Source organism: Taudactylus pleione, unplaced genomic scaffold (assembly GCF_031769625.1).
Source record: "Taudactylus pleione unplaced genomic scaffold, aTauple2 ptg000129l, whole genome shotgun sequence".
NCBI classification, from domain to species: domain Eukaryota; kingdom Metazoa; phylum Chordata; class Amphibia; order Anura; family Myobatrachidae; genus Taudactylus; species Taudactylus pleione.
Window position 1 is genome coordinate 16,611,876 of NW_028284531.1, and position 19,092 is coordinate 16,630,967.

Consider the following 19,092-nt stretch of genomic DNA (forward strand, 5'->3'; position numbering starts at 1 on the left):
GGTCATGTTTTCCAGATCTCCTAGCTGATGTCTAAGTGTTTTCATTACTAATTAACCTTTCAGGCAGAGACAGTGTCAACCCGGGTCAAAATTCCCGGGACTTTGACCCTGGTTGCTACCAGGGATATTCCTGGTGTCGATCCGTGTAGCCTCCTGTGTGAAAGGCATAACCTGGGTCACGATAACCCGGTCATGCCTAAAAGGAGCTGATTGGAGGGTACTGAGAGACGGAAGACCCTGGTCTCTGGAAGTCACATATCATGTGTGAACGTCAATGACCCGGGAGTAACCCAGATCCATCCGCCAGCATGAAAGGGGGTAAGTACTGAAACCCCGGCTTCAACCCGAGTTCTGTGTCCCGGGTCTGAGTCAGGTTAAAGCCGGGGTGTCTGTCTGAAAGGGGTATAGGGGTATTTCTGCCCTCTAACCTTCAAAAGGGTCACACATTACCCTTAATCTCAGTAGTAAGTTAAATTAATACATTTGATCAATGAAAGAGACACCTATATGTAATTATATATAAGCAGGCCTTATAAGGTATAACAAATAAATATAACAACACAGCATGAAAGAGCCCCTGGGGGCTGCAAGTGAAGGCTAGACGGACAGCATACCCCCCCCCCCCCCCCCCCAAGGACCACCTGTTGCCTGTTACTGACCTACTGTAGTGGCTGTTCCTTCTCTTCCCCACAGCTACTCACTCCTGCCCGCTCCTATTATACCACTTCTCCATGGCTAGATTGCTGTTGTAGCTGAGGATCATAGGACCTGCTCACTCGGCTACCCAATTCCTGTACTCTACTTTCATACTAAAATACTGTATCTCATAGGAGGAGTAGACTATTGACATGTCCAGTAGATCCAGTAGAAGATCTGGAAAGGATGCACCAGAGGGTGACAGAGATTAGCTTATAAAACCAATGTCTGATGAAATGCAGGAGACTGAATATACACATGGTGACAATGGAAGTAGATGAATAACCCATTAAGTGTCCTATGTTGCGTTACTGAGCAGGCCTACAAGAGGAAGGGTTTGTAAAGAGTCAATAAATAGAAGCACCCAGCTTAAGTCACGTCAGAATAGTTTTGCTGAAGGCAGAGGTGTGTGTTCAGTGTGTTTGGCTCATGGAAGCTAAGCTCTGGGCATTTTGATATGAACAGGAACTTGCATGTCATGAAGCACAGAGAGGTGTATCCTTAGCTCACCTCAAGTCACAGAGATAGTCAAGCCGACTGAGAGTCTCAGTCATCATCTCAAAGGCAGCGGCTCTTGTGCAGTAATTCTAAGACCATTTCTTTTTAGGACATATAAAATGTTTATGATACACAGTGGCCTTGTGAATGCCTCCACACTATTATATCTAATACCACATTTTACAAAATTGAGCTGACTTCCTTACATGGTGTAATTATACAATAGGCAAACAAGAAGTCCAGCCAAATTTGTATTTATTAGATATAAACTCCCTCCCGCAAAGTGCCTGATTTCCATTTCTAGGTCTCCCAATGTTTTTAAGAACTTTGAGTGATGCTCAGCTCAGTGTAAAGTAATATGCAAACTGACTGGGCAGCCAGGGAAAGGTCTTCTGCTGGGCCTAAGCTGATTGCAGCGTTCTGTGGCCAAATAAAATAATTATTAATAAATAACTAATTAAAATTAACATCCAATTAATGGGCAAATTAATTAATAATTCATCTGCACAAGATATTGGATATCCTGGTAAGTCATTCCTGATTTACCAGGAGCCTGCAGAATCTTTTTGGGTGAACAAAATTACTTAATTTGTACACCTCACTAAGGCGCAACCTCAGCAATGGATTGAAAAGCTTCATATACAAAAAAGCCAAAAACATTCAAGTGCTTTTTATAAGGGCAAACACAATTATATGCACATCAGCCAAATTAAAAACATTACAGGCTTGATTTCCCCTTACCCTCTTTATTTCAACAATGAGGCGTTAACATGCAGCAGTTTATGTGAATAAAGGTAACATGACTTCGCTAAGAGGGCAGTCCTAGGGCAATTTAACCACCACAGTTCTTATGGGATGACATTTAGCCAGTATGTAGGCAGCGGAGTTCCACGCCAGAGGTCTCAATCTAATTAATTTACCTGTCCCCAGAGCTAGTGGTGCAGGAAGAGCCCCAGTAATTTTCAGGGGATCCAGTCACATGGTCAACAGTAACATGTCGATTTTCATAATGTCGACACCACAATGTCGACATGGTTCAACATGTGATGTACACCATGTCGACATCCTTAGAATGTTGTCATGTTTACCATGTTCACATCTGAAATGTTGCCCTATGAAATGTCGCCATTCTGAGAATGTCAATGATTAGGGTTAGGCGCCGCTGGGAGAGTTAAGGCTAGGCTGCAGTAGGAGGTTTGGGTTAGGCTGCGGTGGGGGACGGGGTTTAGGGTAAGGCAATAGGGGGAAGGTTACGGTTCATGATTAGGGATAGGGGTAAAATACTCACCAGTACGCCGCTCCATCAGACATCTCTGCTGGAAGTGCTGGTCACATGACCACTGGGACCGCTGAGCCACCAGGGACATTAGGTCGACATCCTATCATGTCAATATGTCATCCATGCAGACATAATGCATGTACACATGCTAAGCTTGTCAACATTCTCATGTTGACCTAATGCATTTCAAAATGAGAACTCTTCACCTAACATAATCACCCATTTTCAGCTTGAGGCTGGTAGCCTATAAGAGCGAGGCATGCTGTTTTTTTATTTTTACAGCCCTACATACCTTATAGATAGCAGCATCGCCTGGTCCTGTAACATTTGGGTAGAAATACAGCCTTGCCGCTATAGCCCTTGATCCCCAACTCTGCTTTCAAAGGCACAGCTGTCTCTTCTGAGAATTAGCGTTCCGAACTGGCAGATGCATCAAAGAGAGAATCTCTTGAGAAAAGAGTGGAGTCCTCTGGGGGAGCAGGAGGGGAGGGGGGGGCCTGGGGGATAACTGGCACCTCCACACACACCTCCAGGTCCTCTTGTGGCCACACCCTATGCACCCTCTCTAGTTCTGCCACTGAGCCCCTTGCTGATCAACCTGAGACTTATTTCACGATAGCAGGGGAACCTAGCACTGGGGCAGGTGGGGATTTGGTCAGGTGGGCGTGCTTTCCATTTTTAATTATTTATTTTGATTACACAGTGACCTTTGTACAGAAAACTAAACTTGTGTGATCAAAAGTATAGGAGGTCATGCCTCCCAACTGCTCTAACTTCAGCAGGAATGTTCCAACTTGAGGACTCTGCCCCGCCTGTCATGATTTCAAGACAAATATAAGGATTAGTTCCAACAGCTAAGATTACCTCTACCAACAACTGTGGTGCAAAGTCTAATGTACTGGTGGTGGTCACCAGTGATCGCCACAATGAGGTTTGGAATTAGCTACAACCTGAAGCCTTACATACTCTGAGCATTACATAAAAGTAGAGGTATAGCTTATACTGTATAGAGAGTAGACACTAACAGAATCATCACAATGTTCACAACATGTCCACATCCAGCAGGTCGACATCTTCAGAATTGTAAAAATGTTGACGTCTGAAGTGTCACCATGTGAATTTCGATATTCACAGTCTGCTGCTGGTCAGGGTTAGGCGCCGCCGGGAGGGTTAGGTTTGGCTGCTGAGGGAGGTTAGGTTTAGGCTGGTAGGGGAGTAGGGTTAGGCTGCTAGGGGAGGTTAGGGTTAGGTTGCAGGGTAGAGGGGGGTTAGGGTTAGGCACTAGAATGAGGGTTAGGGTTAGAGATTGTGGTTAGGGATAGGGCAGGTCAGCACATGGGATCACTCCATCGGAACTCACAGTCACATGATTGCTGGGACCCAGAAGACGATACTGGAGGCGCAAAAAGGGATGTTAGGTCAACATTCTATCATGTTGACATGTCATCCGTGTAGACATGATGAGTATTGACATGGTCACTGTCAACATGTTGACATTCTCATGTCAACCTAATGCATTTTGACATGAGAACTGTAAACCATGTTGAATATGTACGTACTATTTGGAGATGGTATAAGCAGAGTAATAGTATACACCAGCAGTTCCTCAAAGTCACCAAAAAGCCCAGGACTTAACCAGTAGTGGTGTTTATTGAGTGGTAGTTTATACAGCCATACTCATTATTACATACACTCAGTATCTGTATGGAGTGGAGCTTTAGCAGAACATAGAGAACACCAGACGGTGATGTATGTGGGTAGCAGTGCATACACAAGTGGTGATAGCAGGTATACTGTGGATATATTGCAGGGTCTAAGTGGAGCATTGGTGTATCTATAATGGGTGCGGTGCACATGGTACCCCGGGTCCAGGGGGCCCACACCACACACCCTGCACAAAGATGAAAATTCAGATCGTCCCAAGGTAAGTATTCACTAACCTAATTCTCCCCCCAAACCCTAACCCTCCCTTAGGGGTGCCTAACCCTAACCTCCCCCCCAAAGTGCCTAACCCTAACCCCCCTCTAAGTGCCTAAACCTAACCCCCCCATTCCCCGCCGCCTATACCTAAGTCCCCTGGGGGGTGCCAACCCTAACCTCCCCCCCGGGGGTGCCTAATCCTAACCTCCCCTGTCCCTAGCCTAAACCTAACTTCCGGGGGGGTGCCTAACCCTAAGTCCCTCCCGGGAAACCTAAATCTAACCCTACACCCCAAATGGAATGGGTATGATATACCGCCGGCCACATGGCCAGCGGTTCGATTCCCGTCAGCGGCAGCCCGACAGGAGCCCCCTAACCCCCTAACTCTCCTTAGGGGTGCCTAACTCTAACTTCCCCCCCAAGTGCCTAACCCTAATCCCCCCTCTAAGTGCCTAACCCTAACCACCCCCTTCCCCGCTGCCTAAACCTAAGTCCCCCGGGGGGGTACCTAACCCTAAGTCCCCCCCGGGGGTGCCTAACCCTAACCCTCCCTCCCCCTAGCCTAACCCTAACCCTCCCGGGGGGGTGCCTAACCCTAAGTCCCCCCCAGGAGCCCTAAACCTAACCCTCCCCCCCACGGCTGTCCGCTCACGGCGCCCGGCAATACTACGATCGTGATGCAGGGCGTCTACATCTAGACGCCCGGCATTTCACCCTTGCCGGGATAAGACAGTCGGGAAGCCGGCTGCTGGTATACGGGCAGTTGGCTTCCCGATTGCTTCCCCCCCAAACGCCCCCTGGCTGTCCGCGCCCGTCGTCCGGCTTACCTTCGATCGGTAAGCCGGATGTCGGGCTCCCGGCATAGGGAAAATGACAGGCACCGGGATCTCGACGCCTATCATTTAACCCTTGCCGGGATTATCAAGTCAGGAATCCGGCGGTCGGCATTCCATCCATCGGCTTCCCGACTGTTTCCCGAAGAAGAGAACTCTCCAGGAAAATAGCACAGGTGCCATATTCCCGGAGATCTGTGCACAAAACCAGAGTCTACTGTGCTACGGGCATACGGACCCCCTCATCTCTTAATCCACTCTGCTCGTGTCCCACTGTGGCACTCTAACACAGTGATAAGGTGGCACAGTGCATGGGCAGAAGACCAAATGCTAAAGGAGCATCATGGAGACTATACAGTAGCACACTTCATATTTCAACAGACCTAACATACCACACCCAACACCAATGACAGCTGTGGCAGACCACTCTTGGCACATTGTGTTTAGTACGCAGCCACTCATTCTAATTTATATTTATTAACAGACCTGAAAGTTGGATTTATGTCTAGATCTAAATCAGGACCCTAATGTCATTAAAAGCCAGATTGCACAGTACAGGCAAAAACACAAAAAAACACATAGTGGCACCTTCATGAAGTAATTGGTATGAAAACAGAAGAATCAGACATAATTTAAAAATGTAAAATAATAAAAATAAAATATAAAAATAAAATAAAAATGTAAAGTAATGTAAAAGACATTGGGGGAGAACATGTAGTAAAAGACATTGGGGAGAACCTGCAGTAAAAGACATTGGGGGAGAACATGTAGTAAAAGACATTGGGGGAGAACATGCAGTAAAAGACATTGGGGGAGAACCTGCAGTAAAAGACATTGGGGGAGAACATGTAGTAAAAGACATTGGGGGAGAACATGTAGTAAAAGACATTGGGGGAGAACATGCAGTAAAAGACATTGGGGAGAACATGTAGTAAAAGACATTGGGGGAGAACCTGCAGTAAAAGACATTGGGGGAGAACCTGCAGTAAAAGACATTGGGGAGAACATGTAATAAAAGACATTGGGGAGAACCTGCAGTAAAAGACATTGGGGGAGAACATGTAGTAAAAGACATTGGGGGAGAACATGTAGTAAAAGACATTGGGGGAGAACATGTAGTAAAAGACATTATGGGAGAACCTGTCCTGCAGTAAAAGACATTGGGGGAGAACATGTAGTAAAAGACATTGGGGGAGAACATGTAGTAAAAGACATTGGGGGAGAACATGTAGCAAAAGACATTGGGGGAGAACATGCAGTAAAAGACATTGGGGGAGAACATGCAGTAAAAGACATTGGGGGAGAACATGCAGTAAAAGACATTGGGGGAGAACATGTAGTAAAAGACATTGGGGGAGAACCTGCAGTAAAAGACTTTGGGGAGAACATGCAGTAAAAGACATTGGGGGAGAACATTCAGTAAAAGACATTGGGGGAGAACATGCAGTAAAAGACATTGGGGGAGAACATGCAGTAAAAGACATTGGGGGAGAACATGTAGTAAAAGACATTGGGGGAGAACATGTAGTAAAAGACATTGGGGAGAACATGTAGTAAAAGACATTGGGGGAGAACCTGCAGTAAAAGACATTGGGGAGAACCTGCATTAAAAGACATTGGGGAGAACCTGCAGTAAAAGACATTGGGGAGAACCTGCAGTAAAAGACATTGGGGGAGAACCTGCAGTAAAAGACAATGGGGAGAACATGTAGTAAAAGACATTGGGGGAGAACATGCAGTAAAAGACATTGGGGAGAACATGTAGTAATAGACATTGGGGGAGAACCTGCAGTAAAAGACTTTGGGGGAGAACATGCAGTAAAAGACATTGGGGAGAACATGTAGTAAAAGACATTGGGGAGAACATGTAGTAAAAGACATTGGGGGAGAACATGCAGTAAAAGACATTGGGGAGAACATGTAGTAAAAGACATTGGGGGAGAACCTGCAGTAAAAGACTTTGGGGGAGAACATGCAGTAAAAGACATTGGGGAGAACATGTAGTAAAAGACATTGGGGGAGAACCTGCAGTAAAAGACATTGGGGGAGAACATGTAGTAAAAGACATTGGGGGAGAACATGTAGTAAAAGACATTGGGGGAGAACATGTAGTAAAAGACATTGGGGAGAACATGTAGTAAAAGACATTGGGGGAGAACCTGCAGTAAAAGACATTGGGGGAGAACCTGCAGTAAAAGACATTGGGGAGAACATGTAGTAAAAGACATTGGGGGGAGAACATGTAGTAAAAGACATTGGGGAGAACATGTAGTAAAAGACATTGGGGGAGAACATGCAGTAAAAGACATTGGGGGAGAACCTGCAGTAAAAGACTTTGGGGGAGAACATGCAGTAAAAGACATTGGGGAGAACATGTAGTAAAAGACATTGGGGGAGAACATGCAGTAAAAGACATTGGGGGAGAACATGTAGTAAAAGACATTGGGGGAGAACATGTAGTAAAAGACATTGGAGAACATGTAGTAAAAGACATTGGGGGAGAACATGTAGTAAAAGACATTGGGGGGGAACATGCAGTAAAAGACATTGGGGGAGAACATGCAGTAAAAGATATTGGGGAGAACATGTTGTAAAAGACATTGGGGGAGAACATGCAGTAAAAGACATTGGGGAGAACATGTAGTAAAAGACATTGGGGGAGAACATGCAGTAAAAGACATTGGGGGAGAACATGTAGTAAAAGACATTGGGGGAGAACATGTAGTAAAAGACATTGGGGGAGAACATGTAGTAAAAGACATTGGGGGAGAACATGTAGTAAAAGACATTGGGGGAGAACATGTAGTAAAAGACATTGGGGGAGAACATGTAGTAAAAGACATTGGGGGGGAACATGCAGTAAAAGACATTGGGGGAGAACATGCAGTAAAAGATATTGGGGAGAACATGTTGTAAAAGACATTGGGGGAGAACATGCAGTAAAAGACATTGGGGAGAACATGTAGTGAAAGACATTGGGGGAGAACATGCAATAAAAGACATTGGGGGAGAACATGTAGTAAAAGACATTGGGGGAGAACATGCAGTAAAAGACATTGGGGGAGAACATGCAGTAAAAGACATTGGGGGAGAACATGCAGTAAAAGAGGACCAGTGGAAGTGTTGCCCACAGGAAACAATCAGCTATCAATTTACAGAATGCAGTAGATTATGATGATAGCTAGAAGCTGATTGGTTGCTAAGGGTGCCACCTCCAGTTGTTCTTTTTAGAAGTTTTAATAAATCTCCCTAAAAATAATATGGCTTTGCTTGCTAGGATGTACAATGTAAAGGATTTGTAGGGAATGGATACAAGGCAGGAGGGCATGTTTTACAATGCAGATCAGTAAAACACATACATATGGTAAGAAACTCTCAGCAGGCGCTCGGTATATGGAGAAGGCAGCGGCAGCGCCTTTCCAGGTGCCGGCACCAGATCTTCCGCCGGGCGGCTCAGTGCTTGAAGTCTGTATACCATACCGTTGTATACCGGCACACTTCAAGCACTGTACATACATACATACATACATACATACATAATTGTTATAATAAGTTTGCTGACCACCATACTTCCCTGGTGTGTTTTCAGGGAATGTCTGTTTGTTAGAAGCCAGTGAACGCCCGAGTGGCAGTTCCCTCTGGAGTGTAAAAGTGCAGCAAGAGTGTGGACAGGGGGCAGAAGCATAAGCTGGTGATACTATGATGATAATAATTGTGGTGGTATCTAGACAACAGATGTATGTATTAGGGGTGTGCACCGGCCACTTTTCGTGTTTTGTGTTTTGGTTTTGGATCTGGATCTTTCTTCGTGTTTTGGATCTGGATTGGTTTTGCCAAAACCACGCTTCCGTGTTTTGGGTTCTGGGTTTTGTGTTTTGGATCTGTATTTTTTTTAAAAAAAGCATAAAAACAGCTAAAATCACAGAATTTGTTGGTTTCTCTGCTCCTATGCTATTATTAACCTCAATAACCTTAATTTCCACTCATTTCCAGTCTATTCTGAACACCTCACACCTCACAATAGTGTTTTTATGTCCAAAAGGTTGCACCGAGGTAGCTGGATGACTATGCTAAGCGACACGAGTGGGCGGCACAAACACGTGACCCATCTAGGAGTGACACTGCAGTGGCAGACAGGATGGCAGTTAGAAAAACTAGGCCCCAAACTGTACATAATGCAAAGAAAAAAAAGAAGTGCAAGATGGAATTGTCCTTGGGCCCTCCCACCCACCCTTATGTTGTATAAACAGGACATGCACACTTTAACAAATCAATCATTTCAGCGCCAGGGTCTGCCACACAACTGTGGCTGAAATGATTGGTTCGTTTGGGCCCCCACAAAACAAGCTGGCAATTAATGTGTCCCTGCACAAACTGGCTCTACGGAGGCAAGATGTCATCCTCATCCTCCTCATCCACCGATTCCTCACCCTCTTCAGTGTGTACATCCTCATCCTCACAAAGTATTAACTCGTCCCCACTTGAATCCACCACCACAGGTCCCTCTGTACCTTCTGGAGGCTGGTCTCCCTGGAAGAGCTGATAATTCATTTTGATGAACATCATCTTCTCCACATTCTGTGGAAGCAACCTCCTACGCCTTTCGCTGACAAGGTTCCCGGCTGCACTAAACACTCTTTCGGAGTACACACTGGAGGGGGGGCAACTCAGGTAAAATAGAGCCAACTTGTACAGGGGCCTCCAAATTGCCTCTTTTTCCTGCCAGTACAGGTATGGACTGTCTGACATGCCTACTTGGATGCTGTCACCGATGTAATCCTCCACCATTCTGTCAATGGTGACAGTATCATATGCAGTGACAGTAGACATGTCAGAAATTGTTGCCAGGTCCTTCAGTCCGGACCAGATGTCCAAACTTGGTCCTGCCTGCCCTGCATCACCGCCAGCGGGTTGCTTAGGATACCTAAGTTTTTTCCTGGCAGCCCCAGTTGCGGGAGAAAATGAAGAAGGAGCCGTTGACGTGTCACGTTCCGCTTCAGCTGACAGTGTGTTCACCAGCAGGTCTTTGCACCTCTGCAGGCTTGTGTCGGCCGGAAAGAGAGACACCACATAGGCTTTAAACCTAGGATCAAGCACGGTGGCCAAAATGTAGTGGTCTGATTTCAACAGATTGACCACCCTGGAATCCTGGCAAAGCGAATGAAGGGCTTCATCCACAAGTCCCACATGCCGAGCGGAATCGCTCCGTCTTAGCTCCTCCTTCACTTTCTCCAGCTGCTTCTGCAAAAGCCTGATGAGGGGAATGACCTGACTCAAGCTGGCTGTGTCTGAACTGACTTCACGTGTGGCAAGTTTGAAGGGCTGGAGAACCTTGCACAACACGGAAATCATTCTCCACTGCGCTTGAGTCAGGTGCATACCCCCTCCTTTGCCTATGTCATAGGTGGATGTATAGGCTTGTATGGCCTTTTGCTGCTCCTCCATCCTCTGAAGCATATAGAGGGTTGAGTTCCACCGCGTCACAACCTCTTGCTTCAGGTGATGGCGGGGCAGGTTCAAGAGTGTTTGCTGGCGCTCCAGTCTTCGGCACGCAGTCGCTGAATGGCGAAAGTGGCCAGAAATTTTTCGGGCCACCCAAAGCGTCTCCTGCACGCCCCTGTCGCTTTTCAGAAAATTCTGCACCACCAAGTTTATTGTGTGAGCAAAACATGGGACGTGCTGGAATTTGCCCAGATGTAATGCCCGCACAATATTGGTGGCGTTGTCAGATATCACAAATCCCCAGGAGAGTCTAAGTGGGGTAAGCCACTGGGCGATGATTTCCCTCAGTTTCTCTAAGAGGTTGTCAGTGGTGTGCCTCTTACTGAAACCGGTGATACACAGCGTAGCCTGCCTTGTAACGAGCTGGCGTTTCTGAGATGCTGCTACTGGTGACGCTGCTGCTGTTGCTGCGTAAGGTGATACATCTACCCAGTGGGCTGTCACAGTCATATAGTCCTTAGTCTGCCCTGTTCCACGTGTCCACATGTCCGTGGTTAAGTGGACATTGTGTACAACGGCATTTTTCAGGACACTGAGGACACTTTTTCTGACGTTTCTGTACAGTCTCGGTATCGCCTGCCTAGTGAAGTGGAATCTAGACGGGATTTGGAACCGGGGACACACTACCTCCATCAATTGTCTAAATCCCACTGCACTAATGGCGGATACCGGACGCACGTCTAACACCAACATAGCAGTCAAGGCCTCAGTTATACGTTTTGCTTCAGGATGACTGCTGTCGTACTTCATCCTCCTCGCTAAGGACTGTTGGAGGGTCAATTGTTTAGTAAAAGTAGTGGTGTTCCTACTTCCTCTCTGGGATGATGAACGACTCCCAGCAGCAGCAACAGCAGCAGCGGCAGCAGTAGGCATAGCAATGCAGGATCCTCCAGAGGAATCCCGGATAGGAGAGTCAGTCATGCCAGTGACATGGCCTGCAGGACTACTTCCGATCCTGACTAAGGAGGAAATTGACGAGGAGGGAGTTGACGGTGTGGTTTGCAGGCGCTTGGATACAACAGGACAACGGGATTTAGGTGTCCCTGGACTGCTTACGGTCTTAGCCAAAGTTTCTGAACTTGACAGTAACTTTTTATGAACGCGCTGCAGGTGCCGTATAAGGGAGGATGTTCCTAGGTGGTTGACGTCCCTACCCCTACTTATTTCACCTTTACATATGGTACATATGGCAAGACAGTTGTTGTCCGGATTTGGATAGAAATATTGCCAGACCAAAGAGGTGGAATGTTTGGTCTTCTGCCCAGGCATGACCGTGATGGGCTTTTTCATCCCACGGACAACAACTGTCTCCCCCGGAGCCTGATTTAAACAAACCACATCACCATCAGAATCCTCCTCGCCAACTTCCTCCTCAGCGCCAGCTACACCAGTATCCTCATCCTGTTGTACTTCAACAGTGACATCTTCAATTTGCATATCAGCAAGTGGACTGTGGGTGCTCCTTTCAGCACTTGCAGGGGGCGTGCAAATGGTGGAAAGAGCCACCTCTTCCCGTCCAGTGCAGGGAAGGTCAGGCATCGCAACCACCACCACACTTGGACTCTCCTTGGGGATTTGTGATATCTTCTTAGAAAGCACAGTTCTTCGCTGTGCTTTTGCCAGCTTAACTCTTTTGATTTTTTTAGTGGGAGGAGGGCTTCCATCGTCATGTGAAGCTGAACCACTAGTCATGAACATACTAGGGATCGACCTTAGCCGTTCCTTGCCACTCCGTGTCGTAAATGGCATATTGGCAAGTTTACGTTTCTCTTCAGCTGATTTAAATGTCTTTTTCAAGGTCATTTTCCTGAACTTTGCCATTTGGGATTGTATGTGCCCTCTACTATGACATTGGGCATCGGCCTTGGCAGACGACGTTGATGGCATGTTATCGTCTATGTCATGACTAGTGGCAGCAGCTTCAGCACTAGGAGGAAGTGGTTCTTGATCTTTCTCTATTTTATTTTTATCGGAGAAAGTTTGGTCCTCCATTTATGTTATATCGATTTGATATATACGTGCGGCTAAACACAGAAAATAATTTTTTTTTTGGTTTGGACTGGAGTGTACTTTCGGGGGTTACAGCACCCTTAACGGTCAAGCCAGCCGGCCCTTTACTTATGACACAGGCGCACGCTTGGCACTACTTTGTTGATGCACGTGCGGCTACTGCGCACACAATTCACAAACACAGAAAATAATTTTTTTTTGGTTTGGACTGGAGTGTACTTTCGGGGGTTACAGCACCCTTAACGGTCAAGCCAGCCGGCCCTTTACTTATGACACAGGCGCACGCTTGGCACTACTTTGTTGATGCACGTGCGGCTACTGCGCACACAATTCACAAACACAGAAAATAATTTTTTTTTGGTTTGGACTGGAGTGTACTTTGGGGGTTACAGCACCCTTTAACGGTCAAGCCAGCCGGCCCTTTACTTATGACACAGGCGCACGCTTGGCACTACTTTGTTGATGCACGTGCGGCTACTGCGCACACAATTCACAAACACAGAAAATATTTTTTTTTTGGTTTGGACTGGAGTGTACTTTCGGGGGTTACAGCATCCTTTAACGGTCAAGACAGCTGGCCCTTTACTTATGACACAGGCGCACGCTTGGCACTACTTTGTTGATGCACGTGCGGCTACTGCGCACACAATTCACAAACACAGAAAATAATTTTTTTTTGGTTTGGACTGGAGTGTACTTTCGGGGGTTACAGCACCCTTTAACGGTCAAGCCAGCCAGCCCTTTACTTATGACACAGGCGCACGCTTGGCACTACTTTGTTGATGCACGTGCGGCTACTGCGCACACAATTCACAAACACAGAAAATAATTTTTTTTTTGGTTTGGACTGGAGTGTACTTTCGGGGGTTACAGCACCCTTAACGGTCAAGCCAGCCGGCCCTTTACTTATGACACAGGCGCACGCTTGGCACTACTTTGTTGATGCACGTGCGGCTACTGCGCACACAGGCCCTCATTCAGAGCCGTACGCTCTGAGCAGAGCGCACGCTCTGAATGAGGGCCGGGCTCCATATTCATGGAGCGTCCTCCTGGACGCTCGTATAGCTGTGGGTCACCACCCACAGGCTATACTAGCGTGCTTTTTGATGGCCGCGATGGTCGAGACCATCGCGACCATCGAAATTGCGAGCCGGAGCCTGCGGTTGAGGGTTTCAACCGCAAGCTCCGGAGTGATTTTGGCTCTATCAGAGCCAAAATCACTCCCACTGACATCACTAGTGATGTCAGTGGGCCGGCTTCTGACGGGAGGCGTTCCCGTGGGAACGCCCCCGTCAGGGAGGCACGCCCCCGGCACGCCCACCAAAGGGGGCGTGCTGTCAATCAACATTGACAGCACGCCCCCTTTGATCGGACACAACGAGCGAAGGACTTTCCTTCGCTCGTCGCGTCTGGCGCATGCGCACGACGGAGCTCCCTCCGTCGTGCGCATGCTCAGTGCATAACATCGACCCACTTGCGAGCGGACAGCCGCTCGCGAGTGGGTCTGAATCAGGCCCACAATTCACAAACCCAGAAAATAATTATTTTTTGGTTTGGATTGGAGTGTACTTTCGGGGGTTACAGCACCCTTTAACGGTCAAGCCAGCCGGCCCTTTACTTATGACACAGGCGCACGCTTGGCACTACTTTGTTGATGCACGTGCGGCTACTGCGCACACAATTCACAAACACAGAAAATAATTTTTTTTTTGGTTTGGACTGGAGTGTACTTTGGGGGTTACAGCACCCTTTAACGGTCAAGCCAGCCGGCCCTTTACTTATGACACAGGCGCACGCTTGGCACTACTTTGTTGATGCACTTGCGGCTACTGCGCACACAATTCACAAACACAGAAAATAATTTTTTTTTGGTTTGGACTGGAGTGTACTTTCGGGGGTTACAGCACCCTTTAACAGTCAAGCCAGCCGGCCCTTTACTTATGACACAGGCGCACGCTTGGCACTACTTTGTTGATGCACGTGCGGCTACTGCGCACACAATTCACAAACACAGAAAATAATTTTTTTTTTGGTTTGGACTGGAGTGTACTTTGGGGGTTACAGCACCCTTTAACGGTCAAGCCAGCCGGCCCTTTACTTATGACACAGGCGCACGCTTGGCACTACTTTGTTGATGCACGTGCGGCTACTGCGCACACAATTCACAAACACAGAAAATATATTATTTTTTTAGCACTTGGGGGGAGCACCCCTGATGGACAGAGCACCCCCTGGACAACACTACAGCATCCCTTTAGGACTGGGACACTGCACAGGACTTTGGAGTGGACACAGCCCCTATGGAGAACTGACTGCACAACACAGTCCAGCCAGCCCCTATGGACTTTGAAGTAGTGGACACAGCCCCTATTAACAACAGCAGCACAGCACAACACAGCCAGCCCCTATGGACTTTGAAGTAGTGGACAACAGCAGCACTACACTACACTACACTACACAGCCCTAACTCCCACCCTCCCTCTTCACTGTCCACAGCCGAGTGAGAAAATGGCGCCGACGCGGGTACCTTATATAGGATCCAAAACCCGCGAGACTCGGAAGGCGGGATGATGACGTTTTGCCTCGATTTCAGATCCGAGTCAGGCGGGAAAAGTCGAGCCTGACTCGGATTGGACTCGGATCGGGGGGGCTCGGGGGGGTTCGGATTTCAGAAATCCGAACCCGCTCACCCCTAGTATGTATGTATGTATGTATGTATGCGCAGCACCATAGAGGGCTTAGTAGATAGCCAGAAAGGTAACATTTTAAATATATCCTGGAGGGAACAGGCTGGGCCAAGTGGTGAAAGCATATGAATACCATGAGGGCAGTCAACAGACGACTGCAGATGCAGCACGACAGATGGCAGCCCTAACAGTGTTTTCCGGCATGCAAAATAATGATCATATTGTTATGGGGTCACACGTGCAAATACCAGGCTGATTTGCCAATACTGGTGCATGTGTGGACAGCTTCAATAACAAGAGATATGGTAAGAACTTACCTTTGTTATCTCTGTTTCTACGAAGTCCATAGGGTCCACAGGGTTGACCTTGGGGTATAGGTTGGGAACCAAATCCGGGCACCACGCAGTTAAAGCTTTTAGCTCCCAGGATGCACTGGGTCCACTCTCCCTATAACCCCACCCCCAAGCCAGAGGCACCTCAGTTTGTAAGTAGCCAAAGGCCGGAGGAGGAGAGAAAAAGAGAGAGAAAACTGGAACACTCAATGAGTCAATAACCATACTCACCGAAATGGGAGACGGAAAACCGGTGACCAGCCACACAGCCCATATGAAGCCAGGTGCGTCAGGGCGGGCGCCCTGTGGACCCTATGGACTTCGTAGAAACAGAGATAACAAAGGTAAGTTCTTACCATATCTCTTGTTTTCTACTTCAGGGTCCATAGGGGGTCCACAGGGTTGACCTTGGGGATGTCCTAAAGCAGTTCAACCAAGGGTGGGGACGCTCCTGTGCTGAGAGGAGAATCCGTCGCCAAAAAGGAAGCATCCTGAGAGGCAAAGGAAACCAATGCCTAGAACCTTAAAAAGGTGTGGACAGAAGACCACGTGGCCACCTAGTAAGGCAAAACAGCCGAGGCGCCACAGCGAGCCGCACACGAGGGTCACATGGCCCGAGAAAAAACAAGCATCAACAACAGGAAGGCCTACCCATGGGTAGGCCCCTGAGGAAGACCTACGAGGCCATCCAGCCAACATTTGGTTATAGGCCGGCCATCCTTTCCTGTGAAAACCAGAAATCTCAGACCACCAATAAGGAGTCCGATTTCCGTAAGGAACCAGAACGGATCACATAAATCCAAAGAGGCCAGACCACAGTCAATGAGGCCACACCAGCCGAGAGGACTGGGGACAGAATGGCCGTACCCTAAGTTCCAGAATAATATGGAACCTGAAAACCACTAAGAAGAAACACAGGGCGAGAGCAACTCCCACCCTGACATGATGCCCTCCAGAAGAGGGAGCCACATGAGAACGCTCCCAATTCAGACACTCTCCTGGTTGATATAAACACCCTGAGAGAAAGAGAGAGCCTAAGCAATAGACCATGTAATGTCTATCACAACCAGCGGTTCCATTGACTGTCCCCGGAGGTAACGAAGAACCACTACTTACTCCCAAGGAGTCCCTAGGGAGGACAAATGGAGGCATAATCAAGAAAACACTCCAAAGGATGAACTGGATACCAGAGTGGAGCAATTCCATATCTTAACCATACTGACAGTGTAGAGATCCGCACTGTCAGGAAGACCAGGCCAAGTGTGAAACCCAAGCCAGCCGGAAGGAATGCCAGAATATCTGGAAATCCTGGACACCGGAGGATTGTATCGACAGGTACAATACCATAAGATTTATGGCTGCCACAGTTTGTGGTAGGTCCCAGCAAAAGCTGATCCATGTGCTCTAATCATTCCAACGATGACAAAGCCAGGGAAGCCGTAAGACCACTGTAAGGACACAGTCAAAGACAAATGACCCAGGTCCAAGGCAAAACCAAGGACCCTGAGACAACAGGTCCGGGCAGTGAAGCATCAGGGATGGAGTATCGATGTAGAGACTCCAAAGATCCAAGTACCCCTGACATCTGGGGCAATCAGGAGCCACCAGCAGGAAAGCATCTCCGTCTCGATTGAAAACACTTCCAAAGACCTCGAGGAAGAAGGGAGACCGGAGAACACAGGTACACAAAGTGGAAGGACCACTTCACCGACAAAGAGTCGCTGAAGGTTGCTTCAGAATCCCCAGAGCTGGACTGTAACACCATAGTGTGATAAAGTCAGAAGGCCATGAGGGTCACCTCAGGGGGGCCCCCCCTGCTCACCAGGAGATGAAACCTCTCTTGGGGAAGAGACTAGTCCCCGGGATGCACGTCGTGACGGACTCCCGCTTCCCAATGGAGAGCTCCTGAAATGAACGCTGCCGAGATGGTCGGGAGGAGACCCTCGGACTATGTCCGAATATGTGACATACCTGTCATTGCCACCCAACGAACAGTGTTGCTAAAAAGGAAGCCACTGTCCTGACCCTGTCGGACTGAACCTTTTCAGGTTCACCGGGAAACAAGAGTTATGCCAGAGTAAGTTAATTGACAGGGTGGAATCGACAGACGTCCAACTGCACTGAAAAGGATTCGATCCAGACACTGTCCATAGCAAAGAAAACCCTGGACGAGATGGCCATAGCCACCCGGACAGGGACCGACTTGCCTCCGGAGAGAGCATCATCGTTTGAACAGTTATCCGACAGAAAAAACTCGTTCCATCTGGAGATGAGCCAATTATGGAAAGGCCTGGAATGGAACTGAGCCCATTCCACCATGCATCCCAGAGTGTAAAGACATCTGTCGACTGCGCAGACAACCATGTACTCCTAATGGAAGAGAGGAGATTCCGTCTTACGCCAGAAGAATTCTCAGATTCTGAGAATCCAGCAGGGATCCTAGATGAAGAATACCCAGAGAGGGATGCAGGGAGGACTTTTTCCCCGTTGATTAAATGTCTGCACCCTGAAGAAGCCACAGTCATCCTGACCTGGCCGTAAAGTACCCCGGTGATCCCGCTAAGAGCAGGAGGCCGTCCAGGTACAGGAGCATTGGGATATACTGAACAGAAGAACTGTCAGAAAATCCAAAACGCTGGTAAACCCCTGTGGGGCTGAGGACAGTCCCAACAGGCAGAGCCCGAAAAATTGTAAGTGTTGCTATGATACAGCAAACCTCAGCCCATGCTGAGGAAAGGTCTCTGTAAGTACCCGTAGGCACGTGTCCTGTATATCCAGTGATACCATAAAGTCCCCAGGTTCCAAACATCGTATGATGGAGCATAGTGATTTCCTCCTGAGCCCAGGTAGCTTTAGGAACTGGTTCAGGGAATTGAGACAGAGAATAGGCCAAAGAGGACCATTCAGCCACCGCACCAGAAAGAAAACAGAACAACCAGTCCCTCACTGAGATAGTGGGGATGGCCTAATTAGCTCCGCTTACCGCAACAACTGCATAGCTTTCTGGATCTGTAAGGCCCTTGTAAAGAGGGCGTACCCTCCTACCCACGTAGCCGCGGCAACTTGACACTAATACCGGGCGAACTGAGAAAATCGGTATCTCCCAGTTGTAGGCCTGTCCCGTCAGGCTGAAGAGATATCCGTAGGTTCAGAAGCAGGATCGGCTGGCAGTCCAGGCCTGCTCGGTACTGGATATGTCGGCCCTTGTAGATGCCGACAGTCTACGAAGAAACAGACCTTTAGGCTGACCCAGAGGACAAAAAAGACTTAACAGACTTAGTCTGAGGCCTTGTAGTGGGCATAGCTGAAAGCGGTAAACTTGTCGTTAGTAATAC

General features: G+C 47.9%; 1 protein-coding gene across 2 annotated transcripts in view; it reads right to left on the reverse strand.

Annotated features, from left to right (window-relative positions):
• The window catches only part of SERINC4 (serine incorporator 4), a 119,104-nt gene that overhangs the window by 15,977 nt on the left and 84,035 nt on the right, over nt 1–19,092 (reverse strand). The gene's annotated exons all lie outside the window — the stretch shown is intronic.